General features: G+C 51.5%; 1 protein-coding gene across 6 annotated transcripts in view; it reads left to right on the top strand.

Annotated features, from left to right (window-relative positions):
• Positions 1 to 14,984, top strand: part of LOC149366026 (uncharacterized) — a 287,338-nt gene that overhangs the window by 236,619 nt on the left and 35,735 nt on the right. The window contains exon 1 of one of the 6 annotated variants that reach the window (XM_089547688.1): positions 12,691 to 13,139. The exons of 4 other annotated variants lie outside the window; for them this stretch is intronic. The gene's annotated coding sequence lies outside the window, so the exon portion shown is untranslated. Of the gene's footprint in view, positions 1 to 12,690; positions 13,145 to 14,984 lie in introns of those variants that run through there. One more of the 6 variants, XM_089547696.1, reaches the window with a different exon arrangement.

Genomic DNA, 14,984 nt, shown 5'->3' with positions numbered 1-14,984 from the left:
CCATTTCCCTCCGAGCAGTGGATGAATTTTTTGACCGATTACGCGTTTTCGCCCCCTTACGGTATATTAATAAGTTCACAATGTGTACAATCATTTCACTTCTATCGAACCGCTGCTTGTATCGCGAACAGCGCGCAATGTGTCGTTAAATGTATCCTAACGAAGACAAAAAGGCACTTCCGGGGAAGCATGACATTACGCGTAAATAATCGAGAAGTTGTATACACGAAAACGTAGCGGTTGGTATTAGACGCATTAAACAGGTCAGAGCGACCAGCGTTCATTTAACGAGCGAAGGCAAATAGATAATCTAAATGGTGTTATATATTGTCGACGAAGGCGCGTTACGTTATCGGCGCGCCTCCTAATGAAGATCGAATGCGCGAAAAGCGATTGCAGTCAGTTTGACAAAGACAAGAAATGCGGCACAACCGCGTGGCGGCCCGGAAGTCTTGAAACGTTATAGCATGCATGTGCTCTGGGGCCCACCACAGGCGTGGTCTTATCGTCTCGCTGTAGATTGAAACACGGGCGACAAACGGTGTACGGAGTGCAGGAGGACATGTTGGTAGTGCAAGCGGCCAGTTTTGCGCTATAAAACTGCCTTAACCAGAACTCGACAGAACACCGGAGTAGAACCAATCGGCCATTGGAAACGAGGGAAAATTGGGGCTGTAGATTTCGCGAAGCCCTGCTGTAATTCTTCCGCTGATACGCTCGTTCGCTGTTTTCAGCTCGGCGCGATACAGACGCTTTGATTCAGTTCAAGCTGGCGAAACAGTCCTTGTCCACTGAGACAAAAGAGCTTGCTATTACTGCTTTCTACAGGGAAGTACGCCCGTTCAAACCGGTCACTGATAGTGCGACTGCGCCTTACGTCGGTGGCTCTTGCTCGAGTTCCCGCAAAAAAAAAAAAAAAAATCAAGTCGTATTGCAGTCGTTTTCGAAGCGAGCAACCTGAGTTTTCACTTTTGTTTTCGTGAGTTACAAACGCTTTGGAAATCGGGACGGCAGTTATTTAACGAGACCACTTATTCTTTCCCCGCGCGCTTATGTAATCTATAGGAAACTTCCTCCTATGCAAATGCAAGCGCTGCCAGCCAGCAGTTTGGGTAAAGGCAGCGCTGTTGCCCTGACTTCTGTGACTGAGGCGTATCGACGCTGGCATCGGGCTATAAATTTTCACGTCCTTGCTTTATAGGACGATTTCTTTAACCGGCTTTTACTAAGTAGTGTTTTGGACTATGTGTGTGGAAGCTATAGCTGCCGCTCGTTTTATGTTTCCCGGTTGCCTTTATCACTTTGGATGGCGTCGATTCAGCTTTGACGTAAAGTTGCACTCGAGCCTTCTCGTTGCGTTTCCGTGACGTAAGATTATCATCATCATCAGCCTGACTACGCCCACTGCAGGGCAAAAGCCTCTCCCTTTTCTCTATAATTAACCATGTCATTTGCCAGTTGCGGCTACCGTATCCCCGCAAACTTCTTAATCTCATTCGGTCACCTGATTTTCTGCCGCCCCCTGCTACGATTGCCTTCTTTTGGAATCCACTCCCTTACCCTTAAGGACCAGCGGTTATCTTGCCTTCGCATTACATGCCCTGCCCAAGCCCATTTCTTCCTCTTGACTTCGACTAGGATGTCATTAACCCGCGTTTCTTCCCTCACCCACAGCGCCCGCTTCCGATCTCTTAATGTTACACCTATCATTTTTCTTTCCATAGCTGTGACATAACAGAGACCCGTATATTCGACGGAGTTGTCTCTCTTGGTGAACTGTGGGCACTTTCTCCATTAAAATCAGATCTTCCCAGAATTCAGCCCATGAGGGTGTACTGGACAGTGACAGAGCCAATGTTTTTTCGACCGTTCCACGTTAGTCGGTACCGTCAGGCTATCTATATTCAGCGAACCGGGAAGATGAGTTAAGTTTTATTATCATGTTAGCATCCGTAACGCATGAGCGAAAATAGAACTTAAGTCGACGTTTTGCAAGCGCTACCGTTTCACGATTGCAGCTTGCGCTCTCGCGATGTCGATAGTACGACGTAAGGGAGAGACGCTCGAATTTAGCCACGCTGTAAATACCAACTCGTCGCAACGACGCAGGTATACGGGGCGTCTCGAAACCCCTTCTACAGAGTTTCCCACGCGCCCGTTTTTACGCGTCGAAACCGGCCGGACCCACACCGTGTGTGTGTAAATATACGTACGCACGCTCACACTACGCGCGAGAAGCTCGAAACGGCGGCTCGCTCGTCGCCTTCCCGAACGCGGGCGCTGTTTTTTCGCAGGTGAATTCGCCGGCATTGTTCTTCGAAGGGGCGTAGGGAGGGGTAGGCTTGGCTCGTGCGCAAACATCGTTGAGCGCATTATCGCGGCGCGCGCCTCGGACGCACTAAAAATGCCCAGTGGGCCGTTTGCCGCATCGCGCCCCGCTCTAGGCAGGCCTGCCGTGGTAAAGAAACGGGCCAGAGCGATGGCGGACCGTTCTGCTTCGCCTAGAAGAAGAAGAAGAATGGAAAGTCGCGCGCGAACGGACCGCTTAAGCACCGCTGCTGGTTCGGTCGTCGGCGAACGCGATCCCCACGCAGGCTGGCAACCAGTCGGCCTGCCGGACGAGAGAGACTGCGACGATTAGGGTGGAGAAGCAGAGACTGCAGTCTTAAGTACACAAGGGTGCACATTCTCTCATGACGTGGCCACCCCGAAGAGAAGGCACCCACCACTCACTTTGTACACAGGCTTTGGGATATGCTTCGCGCTCGAAGTCGAGCGTCGAGCCAAAACGGAGACTGGTATCCCGTGTGTATGTGTCTAGGCCGTTGTGTCGTCGAGGGTCGTTAGCGCGACTGGGTTTCCCGCTCGCATCCCGCAAGCCGCATGCTGTGCAGCTGCCCTTGGCGCCACTTTCGCGTTCAGAACTGGGTCGGTCGGTCCGCTTTGTTTTGTTCTACCCCCCCCCCCCCCTATTCTGCCTTCGAGTGTGTTTCACTGGCTGACCAGAAGGCCGGTCGCAGGAGCGGCGCATGCGCTCAAGCACAAAGAAAAGCTCGTGGCGCCATCATTCTTGTTTTTTCCCCCGCTAGGGTCCGGTCCGAGCCGACCACGATTCGTCTTCGGTCCCTGCCCTTTGTTTTGTCGGCCGCGTGTGGTCAGTCCTGCGCGCAGTCCAACTCCGGTGTGGCGAGCGCTGCCTTACTTTGGTTGTGTATTCAGCAGCTGGGGTCAATGCAAGCAGCTGAGTTGGTGGTGGTTGCGTTAAGGAGCAGCGGGTTAACTGAGGATGCTTCACGCCGCCGCGATGGCTCAGGGGTTATGGCGCTCGGCAGCTGCCCTGTAAGACGCGGGTTCGATCCGGGCCAGCGCGTTAACTGTTTTACGCCGCCGCGGTGGCTCAGTGGTTATGGAGTTCGGCTGCTGACCCGAAAGACGCGGGTTCGATCCCGGCCGCGGCAGTCGAATTTCGAAATTCTAGAGGCCCGTGTACTGTGCGATGTCAGTGCACGTTAAAGAACCCCAGGTGGTCGAAATTTCCGGAGCCCTTCACTACGACGTCCCTCATGGCCTGAGTCGCTTTGGGACGTTGAACCCCCATGGATAAACTATACCAATCTAGGGGCCTGTGTACTGTGCGATGTCAGTGCACGTTAAAGAACCCCAGGTGGTCGAAATTTCCGGAACCCTTCTCTATGGCGTCCCTCATAGCCTGAGTCGCTTTGGGACGTTAAACCCCAGTAAACTAAACTAAAATTGCCATGCACTTAAGAGAAAGTTAATAAGTGTGGTCATCCTAAAATTGGGTTTAGAAATAAAAAAAATTAATTGTAAGGCAAGTTACAATACCAGAAAACGAACTGAGAGGCCCGCACAGTATTCGAAGTTGTCTCCAAAATGTCAAAAAGAAGTGCTAATGCACTACTGAGCAGGGAAGTTAGAGCCGTTTCTAATGTTTTATTGCCGATAATTGTTCCTATCTGCATCCGGCCGCTGGTGCAAGCCCGGGGCGACAGCGCATCTCAGTAACGAAACGAACTTTGATATGAGATTGTATTGTGGCCGCACTGAAGGAAAACGTGGGCTTATGAAGTTAGGGGCAGTTCACATGAAAACGTAATTGCTCGGGCAAGGAAGGCCGGGGTCAAGGGACTGCGCCGGCCATATCAATAATCAAGTTGATGTGGCTATGTAGGTGTAGTCGTGCAGATGTCCCCAAATAGATGCGCACAAATAGACATGGACAAGTGCATGTGGCCAGTTGGATCTGGATAGTTTGATGTGACCAGTTGGATGTGTGACCAAGTAGATGTGGCCAAATAGACGCGGCCAAATTCTGCCGAAGGGGCTATGCCTAGACAGGTGTGCTCAAGTAGCTGTGCCCAAACTAGTGTGCTCAAGCAGCTATTCCCAGACTAGTGTGCCCAAGCACCTGTGCCCAGACTATTGCGCCCAAGCAGCTGTGCCCAGACTAGTGCGCTCAAGCAGCTATGCCCACTGTAGTGCGCTCAAGCAGCTATGCCCACTGTAGTGCGCTCAAGCAGCTATGCCCAGACAGTGTGGTCAAGTAGCTGTTCCCAGACTAGTGTGGTCAAGTAGCTGTGCCCAGACTAATGTGGTCAAGTAGCTGTGCCCAGACTAGTGCGACCAATAGCTGTACCCATAATAGTGTGGTCAAGCAGCTGTGCCCAGACTAGTGTGGTCAAGTAGCTGTGCCCAGACTAGTGTGGTCAAGCAGCTGTGCCCAGGCTAGTGTGATCGAGTAGCTGTGCCCAGGCTAGTACGCCCAAGTAGCTGTGCCCAGACTAGTCCGTCCAAGCAGCTGTGCCCAGTTAGCTGTGTCTAAAAAGGCTTGTCCTAACAGGTGTCTCTAAACAGGCGTGCCCGATTAGATGTGTGGCTAGCTGATGCAGCCATAGTACGCTGCCCGGCGCCACTGTTCGGGCCACGCGCAAACAGTGACTCTTTAGTATTGATAGAGGCTGCACATGAATCCATCCTGCTGTTGCGGACCATGAATCGCATTCGAAGCGTCAAAGAACACGACCAAGACATTCCGGCGCTCTCTCCTTTTGATATTGCTGACCGCCGGAATAAGCTCTTTTCCCGCCGTATTCCGCTCAGTTTCCTTTCTTTATTTTCTGTCTCTCTTGGTCTGTCTATCTCCCTGGTCCGCGTTACGACTGCAGTAAAAAATACGCGTCCGTTTTCCGCGTTCTTTCGCCCCGCATCCGCGGTGGGGCGGGCTCTCTCCCCTTCCTTAATTTTATTTTTTCTCCCGTCGAAAGCAGTATACCGCCTAAGATTCGACCACTCGACTCGCTTAGCCCTCGCTTGTGCTCCGGGGTAGATAAATTCGTCGAAGGAAGGAGAGGGATGGTCGACGAAAGCACCAACAAAAGCGGCCACCGAGAGTCCAGTTTTATGTCCGACCAGCCGGTCGCTTTATCCGCTGTTCCCTGCTACAGCCGGTTTACCTTTGCCGAAACTGCGTGATCGAAACGGAGAATCAGAGCCACCGGCCGCTGCGGTACCGCTTCTTACGTTTCCTTCCTTGTTTATTTCGCCTTTCGTTTACCAGGCATGCGGCGGTACGTGATGTGAGACAGCGGGGCCGACGCATTTCCGCACGTTTCGTATACCGGCGTGTCCATCGCTGCATGCCCGCATTCCCCCCGCGGCAGTTCACGGAAACCGCCTGGTGTTCGCCGTAATGTATAGCCTTTTCTCGAAAGGTTAAAGGCCGCCGCACTGGCTCGTGGAGCTCGCGGGCAGCCTTGTATGACTGCGCTCCAGATCTCTGAAGGGATAGTCGAACTTTTTCTTTACACCGCTCAAGGGTTTTGGAGCTTCAGTCGGGCTACTATATAGCTCCTCTGCACTACTCAGCAGGAAACTCGCTGGCCGCTGAACTTTCGGCAGAAGGTGTACTTTCGAAATGTGCTCTCGTAGCTAGGAAGGCTGAGATGTACTGAGAGTTTCTACTCGGTTTTATGGCTTTTTTCGGTCAAAGCTTTAGGACATCCAATGTGCTTCTAAGAAGCGTAGTGTTTCTAGCATTCGAAATGTTTAGATTGATTGATTCATTCATTCATTCATTCATTCATTCATTCATTCATTCATTCATTCATTCATTCATTCATTCATTGCGTTACGTAAAAAAATATTCTCTTGTTCGGAAAGGTATGCCTGTGAGAAGTCCATAAAAATCACGAATACATAGGAGCGTATGCTGTGCTAGCCGATGAAATGCATGGCCTCCTCTGACAGGCTGTAGACAAGCTTCCCGAACTTTCACATACGTCTTTCCTAAATTGAAAAACTCTTTTATATAGCATGCTGAAATGGAAAAAAAGCGACGCAAACAGAAAGCTATACCTCGAATGCATTCTGGATGTCTTCTTGTGTTGTCTGTCCCTATTTCCACTCCAAGAAGAAAAATTGTTTTTATAATCTTTTGTTTCGCCTCTGTGGGATCGGTTTCACGATGCTTTCTATTATAAAGACGGTTGCGTGCTCGATATTACGCAAGGCAAGCGACCTTGAAGAAGAAAAAAAAACGGGCGAGTTATTTCCTGCTCGGCGGGTGGGTTGGGAGGCGCTCGGAGATTATCCAGGGAAAAGAAGAGAACGAAGAGCTCCGCTTACGTAATGAGCTCGCATGTAACAAGCGTCTCTGCACGCTTGGTCTGTCATTCAAAACGCGCGAGCGGATAGGAAAGAACGGCGCTCCCTAGCTGCGCTCGTTTTGTTTTTTTATATCATTCTTTTCGGCCGTTTTGTTCCTTTTTCTATTTACCTTGTTATTTTCAGGCCGGGCACTGGCGCCGTCGGCTTCAGGAGAATGCTGCAAACTGCTGGGAAGCGTAGGAAAGAAGAATAAAAAGAAAACAACAAAATGGATAGGACGCGGAGATGAATTCCTACGAGGAAAAAGAGGCGGTACCGCCCTTTCGGGCGAGTTGTGTTTAGCGTGTTTCGTTTTCTTTTTCAAATCCTGAAAATAGAACACGAGCGCACAGGCAAGTGTACACGCGAGCTTGCTCGTCCAAAACAACAAAAGAAAGAAAAAAAGAGAAGGAAATAACGGAGAACAACGTTGAGAAGAGACGGGCAGGGGGCAGAAGGGGGGGGCTCGTCGGCCAAACAAAAACGGTTCCAAGCGCGAAACAAGCCTCAGACATTTTGTCCCTACTGTCCGCTCCCACGTGCTTCTTTTTGCTTCTATACAGACAGACCAACAGACAGACAGGCTGACCGTCATTGCAGCATCTCTGCTGTCTTGGAACAAAAAAAGTAAAAGGGAAGGGAAAACTCCGGCGGCGACCGGAGAGAGAGAGAGAGAGAGAGAGAGAGAGGGGGGGGGGGGGGGGGCGTCCTGCTCCAGTAACGAATAAGGCAACGCGATCGGCTACCACGCCGAGATGGATGCTGCGCCGCAACGCCACTGCTCCTTCTGGGCGCCTGGAGCCCTCCACGGTCGCCGACGTTTCGGGCTCGTTGTAACGCTGGTCAGCGCCGCGTCGAGCGCGCTCGTGCGGGTGCCGGGGCAGCGGGCGAGCGAGCAGGAATGCAAAGCTAGGCGGACCTGACCTCGAACGAAACGCCGAGGAGCGGCAGAGGCGTTGAACCCGTTGAGACTTCTCCGCGGAGGGTAGCTGGCTGCGCTGCGCTGTTTTGTGTTGTTTTGGTTGTGTTGTGCTTCGCTGCGTGGGCTGTGCGCGTGTATGAGATGGAGCGAAAAGAAAGAGGGGAATAGAGGATCGTGTTGATACTGCCGCTTGCGCGGCTGTTTTCTCTGTTCCGTATGGTTGGTTTGGTTTGGTTTATGGGGGTTTAACGTCCCAAGGCGACCCGAGCTATGAGGGACGCCGTAGTGGAGGGCTCCGGAAGTCTTAGTTGTGTTGTGCTTTGCTGCGTTGTGCTGTGCGCGTGCATGAGGTAGAGAGAAACGAAAGAGGGGAATACAGGATCGTGTTGATACTGCCGCTTGCGCGGCTGTTTTCTCCGTTCCGTATGGTTGGTTTGGTTTATGGGGTTTAACGTCCCAAAGCGACTAAGGCTATGAGAGACGCAATAGTGGAGGGCTCCGGAAATTTCGACCACCTGGGGTTCTTTAACGTGCTCTGACATCGCACAGCCGCCGCGGTGGCTCAGTGGTTATGGTGCTCGGCTGCTGACCCGAAAGACGCGGGTTCGATCCCGGCCGCGGCGGTTGAATTTCTTCGGAGGAGATATTCTAGAGGCCCGTGTACTGTTCCGTATGGTATAATATGCAATAGTGTATGGTGCGGATTGGTATGGTGCGGTGTGTGCGGTGTGGTACGTGGGTATGAGTGTTTTAACATCTCTAATCAGCCCCTGAAGTCAGTAGTGGAGCTGTATAGATGAAGGCAGGGCAAGTAATGCAGTCTCGCAAGGAAACAGCAGTTCACAATTGGTAGCGAGGTGCTGGAAATGGTGAGGGAGTACGTCTACTCAGGTCAAGTAGTGACCGTATATGCGAATCACGGGAGCGAGATAGTTATAGAATAAGAATGGGGTGGATGGAGTATATATGTCAGGTCCTCTCAGATCATGAATGGCAGTTTGCCATTCATGATCATGGGAGGGTGGTGGTGTACGCAACAGCTGTAACGTGCCGATACTCACCTGTGGGGCAGAAACGCGGAGACTAGGAAAACGGGTTCAGCTTAGCTTAATGACAACTCAGCGAGTTATGGAAAGAAAAATGATAGATATAACGTTAAGAGACCGGAGGTGGGCAGAGTGGGTGAGGTAACAAACGCGGGTTAATGACATCCTAGTCGAAATCAGGGGCAAAAAATGGGCGTGGACAGGGCATGTAATGCGAAGGCAAGATAACCGCTGGTTTTTAAGGCGAACGGAGTGAATTCCAAGAGAAGGCAAGGCAGGCGTAGCAGCGGGCGGCAGAAAGTTAGGTGGGCGGATGAGATGAAGTTTGCGGGGATATGGGGGCCGCAACTGGCAAAAGACAGGGTTAATTGGAGAGACATGGGAGAGGCCTTTGCCCTGCAGTGGGCGTAGTCAGGCTGATGATGATGATGAAAGTTGATGATTTGAAGCTCAGTTAAATAATTTTATGATTGATCTTGACGCGAGAGTAGGTTTCGTACTAGAAATGCAGCACCGGCGACTGCAACACCTGCGCGACTGCAGCACCTGCGTGGCTGCAACCGTGACGCCTGCAACCGCAGCACCTGCAACAGCTATGCACCTTTTAAAATTTATCTTTCAAGGCTCAGCCATATTGCCTCTGGGCTGTTGCAGCCCCGTTCCGATCGTGGGGTTTCACAGAGACAGCTTACTGCTCATGCGCGGCACAATCCAGGAAGCACTTGTTCTAAGATACGTCGTAAACAATGGAAAAGCATATACCAGCAGCAGCTACAACAGCAGAAGCCACAAAGGCGCAATAACAGCAAGACCGGCAGCACGCAGCAGTATGAATCAGTATTCTGTCGACTCGCCTACAGACGAGGCACAAACGAAAGGAGCGGAAATTTTTGGATCGGCGAAACCCTAAACGCACTTTTATCAGACTAGAAGCGGGGATCTAACAAACGAAAACCGCGATAGAGTCGCTTGACTTCTGCAGATGTGCACAGCACTATAGGGCAGCCGGCGCGATTCGCCGCGCGGCTGCGGCGTCCTTGGGTAGGTTTTTTTGAAGCCCTCTATTGAGTCGGGCTGCGTATCGCTTTGCGTGCCATCTCGTGCTCGGTCCGCGGCGCGCTTCGGGACTCTGCGACTTCGCTGAACATGAAAAGGAAAAATTACGTGACGCTGCCTCGGCGGCCGCCCGCACCCGGATGTCGTCGGTCAGCTGTCCGCGCGGCCGCCGAAGCGCACACACGGCTTTGCCGACCACTCGCGCGTCTCTTGTGTGTCCGTGGTCGGTCGAGAAAAGAAAAATAGAAACGGGGTGCTTTTTCCGTGCATCTGGTATTCGTGGCCAGCGGTTGTTTACGATATGGAGAGCTACTAGAAAAATGCCTGGGTAACTCCACCTCTATCGCAGCATTGCCTCTCGTAAACAATATCTCTTAGGTAAACGTCATAGGAGGCGCAAACCTTATCTTGCTCCGTACGTTTTGTATGGTATCGTATGTATATATAGCGGTACAAATCGCCGACCCGTCGAAACTGCGGTTTAATGCTTACATCCCGCATGCGACGAGGATGCTCAAAGCACTAGGCCACAGCGGTACGTTAAGGTACGGTACGACACGGTTCGGTACGGTGCTGTTAGGTACGGTACGGTTCGGTACGATATTGTTAGGTACGGCACGGGTCGGTATGGTGCTGTTAGGTACAGTACGGCATGGTTCGTTGCGGTGCTTTTAGGTACGGTACGGTTTTGTTCGATGCTGTTAGGTACGGTACGGCATGGTTCGGTATGGTGCTGTTAGGTACAGTACGGCACTGTTCGGTACGGTGCTGTTAGGTACGATACGGCACGGTTCGGTACGGTGCTGTTAGGTACGATACGGCAGGGTTGGGTACGGTGCTGTTAGGTAGGGTTTGGTGCGGTACGGTTTGGTACGGTATGGTATGTTATGCTCTGATTTAGTACGGTGTTGTATGGTACAGTACGGTATGTTACGCTATCATATGGTAGAGTACAGCGTGGTACGGTATATTATGTAGAGTACGAAGACCACCTGGCGCACAGGCTCGCTTTTACAGCTCGGTTTCCACCGAAATGGAGTCACAGGGGCTTGGATTCTCTCCCTCTACCTTGGGCTCTGCAACCGAACGCCATTGCCACCGAACCACCGCTGCAGGAACCGCGCACTGCTACGACCGCCTGCGCACAACCTGTGTAGCTTCTGAAGCGCTGCACGCATTTGGCATGACGGAGCCTGCTCGCTTTTATTCCTTCATTCTTTCCTCGCGTGCCCTTCGTTGCGGTGAATGGAGGAACGGTTGCGTTTAGAGGTATCATCCGCGGCAACAGCGGGCCGGCTTGCCCTGAAAAGAGGGCATGCGGTGCGGAGAGGCAGAAACGGAGAAAAACCGCGCGCGCGTGGCGGTCCGTCCTTTTTCCCCTTTTGTGTCCATCCACTGACCGGCAAGGTCACAGGTCGATACTTGCCTGATATATTTCGGGCCGCGTGCTAATGCGTTTCGGTCGGGGAATGGGTGCCGCTGTGTGCGCTGTTGCGAGAACCGGGAAGAGGTGGGGGTCAACCTCGGGAATGCGGGTCTGCGCGGATGGTGGCGGAGTTTTCTGTGCATCGCATTGCAGGGGCTGGTTGGTGTGACCCCCGAGGATTTGTTTGCTTGCGGTGTCGCTAGCACAAAAATTGGGTTAGTTTCAGCGGAGTGGGTTTTAGGTGAACACAAATTGACAGATAGGACAAATCGGTGAGAGAAAGAAAACGCAGGTTGAAACAAAAAGCGTTCTCCCGAAAGAATGAAATGTGGAACAACATGATTCGCAAATGTATCAAAAAGCAGCTCACAGTGGTTCGCAATATAATCCGGAAATAAATCCTACAAGTTGATAAATTCAGCAGAAGAGAAACGCATGCCGTTACGAACACAAACTATGAGGGAATTACATGAAACAATGCACTTCGTACCATGTCACAGAAGGGGCTAATTTGCATAATATTATCAATTTTTTACACATTTCATTCATCCAGTTCATACATTGGTCACTCGTGGATTCTCCCTTGAATTTTGCGGCACAGGAATAAGTTTATTTAATGGAGTCGAGACCTGTAAATTGGTGTTCGTCGTGACTGGTGGTCGCGTGTCATCATCGTCATGGTTTGTGCAGTCCAGATAAGACGCATCCCAAGATACGAATCGGTCGCGCTTTCAGACATTTTAATCAATGGCATAGCGCCACGCAGCGCTTTGTCCAAAAGAAACGTGCTCCTTCTTTTTTATAGACTTAATTTTATGACTTCCCGGGGGTATCTAATCCCTGAACCGCGTTGCTGCGCACATGTTAACCCAGTTTTCACTTTAAAGGGGCCAACGAAACAAATTCACCCCCCCCCCCCTCTTCCTTTTTCTCCCGCTCTGGCATGGGCATACATGCGCTGGGGCTGTGGATAATATGCCATTGAATGCGAAGACCCGAGCCCAATAAGCCCCTGGTATGCCCACATGATAGACAAGGTGCATATCAAGTTCCCTGGATTTATACGTCTGTTATCTACCCGCCTCGACTTCGGGAGGTGGTGGGTTCGACTCCCGCCGCCGACCGGGTACCCACCGGTTTTCTCAAAATGGGTACAAGCTATGCCCTGGTGCCACATGTAATTATAGAGCGTAATTACGTGTGGCGGTCACAATTTTACTTCTTTAATTTTTCTTTTTGGCGTGTAATATCAAAACGCCATTTTGAACTGTACTAGGGAAATAACCGAAAAATTGCGCGTTTCTTCCCTTATCATATTGGAGGAACTTGTACACCGCGCCATTGGGGCAGGGCTTTAAACCTCGCTACATGAAAGGCCCTGGTCCCACTCGGCAGCCGAACGCCAACAGCCACTGAGCCACCGTGGCGGGGGTTGCGCACGAGGGGGGGGGAGTAAGTTATACAGGGTGTTTCGGAGGCCCTTTAAAAAAAGCGAGCGGCCAAACCGTACCTACCGGCAGTCAAGTCTAGCACGCACCAAACACTGCGTTCGCGGCCCCTCCTCCTCTCTCTCTCTTTCTTTCTTCACTCTCTCTCCCTCGCCGGCCTCGGGCGCAGCCAATGGCGAACTCTCGGCGAGCGGGCAACAGGTCTCCGTGGCGAACCTGTTTGCGCCCTGCCGAGAGCAGCGACGGTCCCTCCTCAGTGGTGCAGTAGCCGTGCGCGCTGGCCACGTCTCTCTCGGCCGCCCTCGCTCTACCTGGGTGCTCCTAGCAGCGGACGCCGGCGGTGTTCTTGTGCGGAGGGCTTTTCGGTCGAGGAGTGGATTTGAGCATCCGTCGTATTGCCGCTGCTCCCCCCCCCCTGGGTATACCCTGTGCTGGAATATACGCGTTCGGCGGTGATATTCGCCTCGCTACCGTTTCCCTCTTCGACTTGTCACCTGCCAGAGGATGCATCGGTGGCTTGCCTGAGAGCCCGGCGGATTCCGGATTTGCTCTTGAGATCACCCTGAGCTGAGGAGGTAAGGTATGATCTGCACCGTGAACTACTACTGCTACTATTTGCGTCGGGGAATTGACGATCGCGTGTATGGGAGCTAGAGTTTGACCGTGAGCTACATTTTGGAGTCATTTTCCTTCGCCTGGTGCCTTGTGCTAAGCTGCGGAGGAGTTCGTATGCCATAGGGACCTTATGAACGGAATCTGATAACCATGTCTATTTGACGCTATGGAAGTTCTTGTCATGAGTGATGCGTGAGTGATCCTTGAACTGCACCGAGGCGTATGTTGGCGAGTGTTAGACATTGCATGCGCGTTTTGTGTACGCATGTCATCGCATGTGGCCATGGAGGAAATAACAGCGTACAAACTTATTCGCGTCCCCCCTTACGACGAGCGCCTTCTGCATGAAAAGCCCCGTTGCGGGGATTTCCTTCAAAGGAGCGGGCGCAGAAATGTGTGCACGTCAGTATGTTTTTCGCACTGTCCAGTGCAACCAACCGTCCTTGGCAGCCAGGGTGGTGCTCTCTTGAGCTGATCTGGTGGAAAGAATGAACTTCTATGGGCATGAAAGCGATGGCAGGGGATGTCTTAAGGGCTAGTTCGCTCGCCGTTGTTTAATCATTTCATCATTTCTGTGGAAACGGAGTGAATGCCTGCACCCTACAAAGCAGTGACAAGAACGCGTACGAAGCCCCGAGCAGCCTTGACCGATTTGATTTACTTTTTACGCGCCGGGCGTACACTGAGCGCTATTAGGCATTCCGTGTAGTGTAGGGTTTCAGATTGGTTTGGAGCACCTGGGGTTCTTTGACGTCCACTGACGTCGCACAGCGCACGGCTTCTTTTGAATTTCGCTTGCACCGAACGAAATAAATGTATACCCTCGCCCCGGGAATCGAACCCCCCCTCACTTTCAGTAGCCGACGACCCACCGCCAGGGGCGCTTTCTACTTTTAAAAGTGCCACAATCGGGCTTCGCCGCACAGAACTCAGATCTGTCGAAGGTAGGTGTTGGACAGGTGTCATCGCCCCAGAAAACAGAGTACCAGGTCGAGGGAAAGCTTGTGCCCAATAGAAAGCCAGCAAGTACCCGGTGGCGCCGGGGATCGAACCCAGCACCTACCCGACATGCGAGGCGAGTGCTTGAAACCATTAGGCCGTCACAGTGTTTTTAACGCGTCACAGCCGAGTCCACCTATACAGTAGCTCCTCCTTTGCTCCTGTCCCCCCAACACACGCACGTTTTTTTTTTGTTTCCCTTAAAGTCGCTGCGTCTATATATATATATATATATATATATATATATATATATATATATATATATATATATATATATAACCTCTGCCTTCGTAGCCATCGGGGTGCCTTTCGGTTATGTCTATTCAGCGTTTAATCTCACGATTGATCAGTCTCGGTCGACTGCACGCCGGACGGAGTCTACTCGATGAATATGCGCAGAAAAAAGGAGCGGATTTTTTTTTCTTCATTTTACGTTTCTCCTTTCTTATTTAATTTCCACGACCTCGTGATTTCGATCACGCTTTCAGACTATTATGAGAAATGAGATGTTTTGCGGAGTAAAATTCGATCAGCGCGATCTTTTCGTACAGTGGCGTCCGTGCCCGAAGAAGATCTTTGTCTCGAGTTAATTTATTCTGCGTCCCTGAAGAAGACAAGATCGCTTTTATAGGGGAAGAGGGGCAACGGGGGTGTTGGTGACTATGCAGCCGCATACTTTTAAGATTTTAAGTCATTCGAGCGATACGTGTATTTATGCTATGTGGGCGTACTTCGAAACTGCTAATTGTGCCACCTACGCGGCCGCGACACTCGCGACCTTGTCTCGTACTGATATGCGTCTCTGG

The sequence above is a fragment of the Amblyomma mixtum genome, chromosome 1, assembly GCF_055824585.1.
Source record: "Amblyomma mixtum isolate Tamu chromosome 1, ASM5582458v1, whole genome shotgun sequence".
NCBI lineage: Eukaryota > Metazoa > Arthropoda > Arachnida > Ixodida > Ixodidae > Amblyomma > Amblyomma mixtum.
The sequence above is the reverse complement of the archived record's forward strand: the minus strand, read 5'-3'. Positions and strand labels throughout refer to the sequence as shown.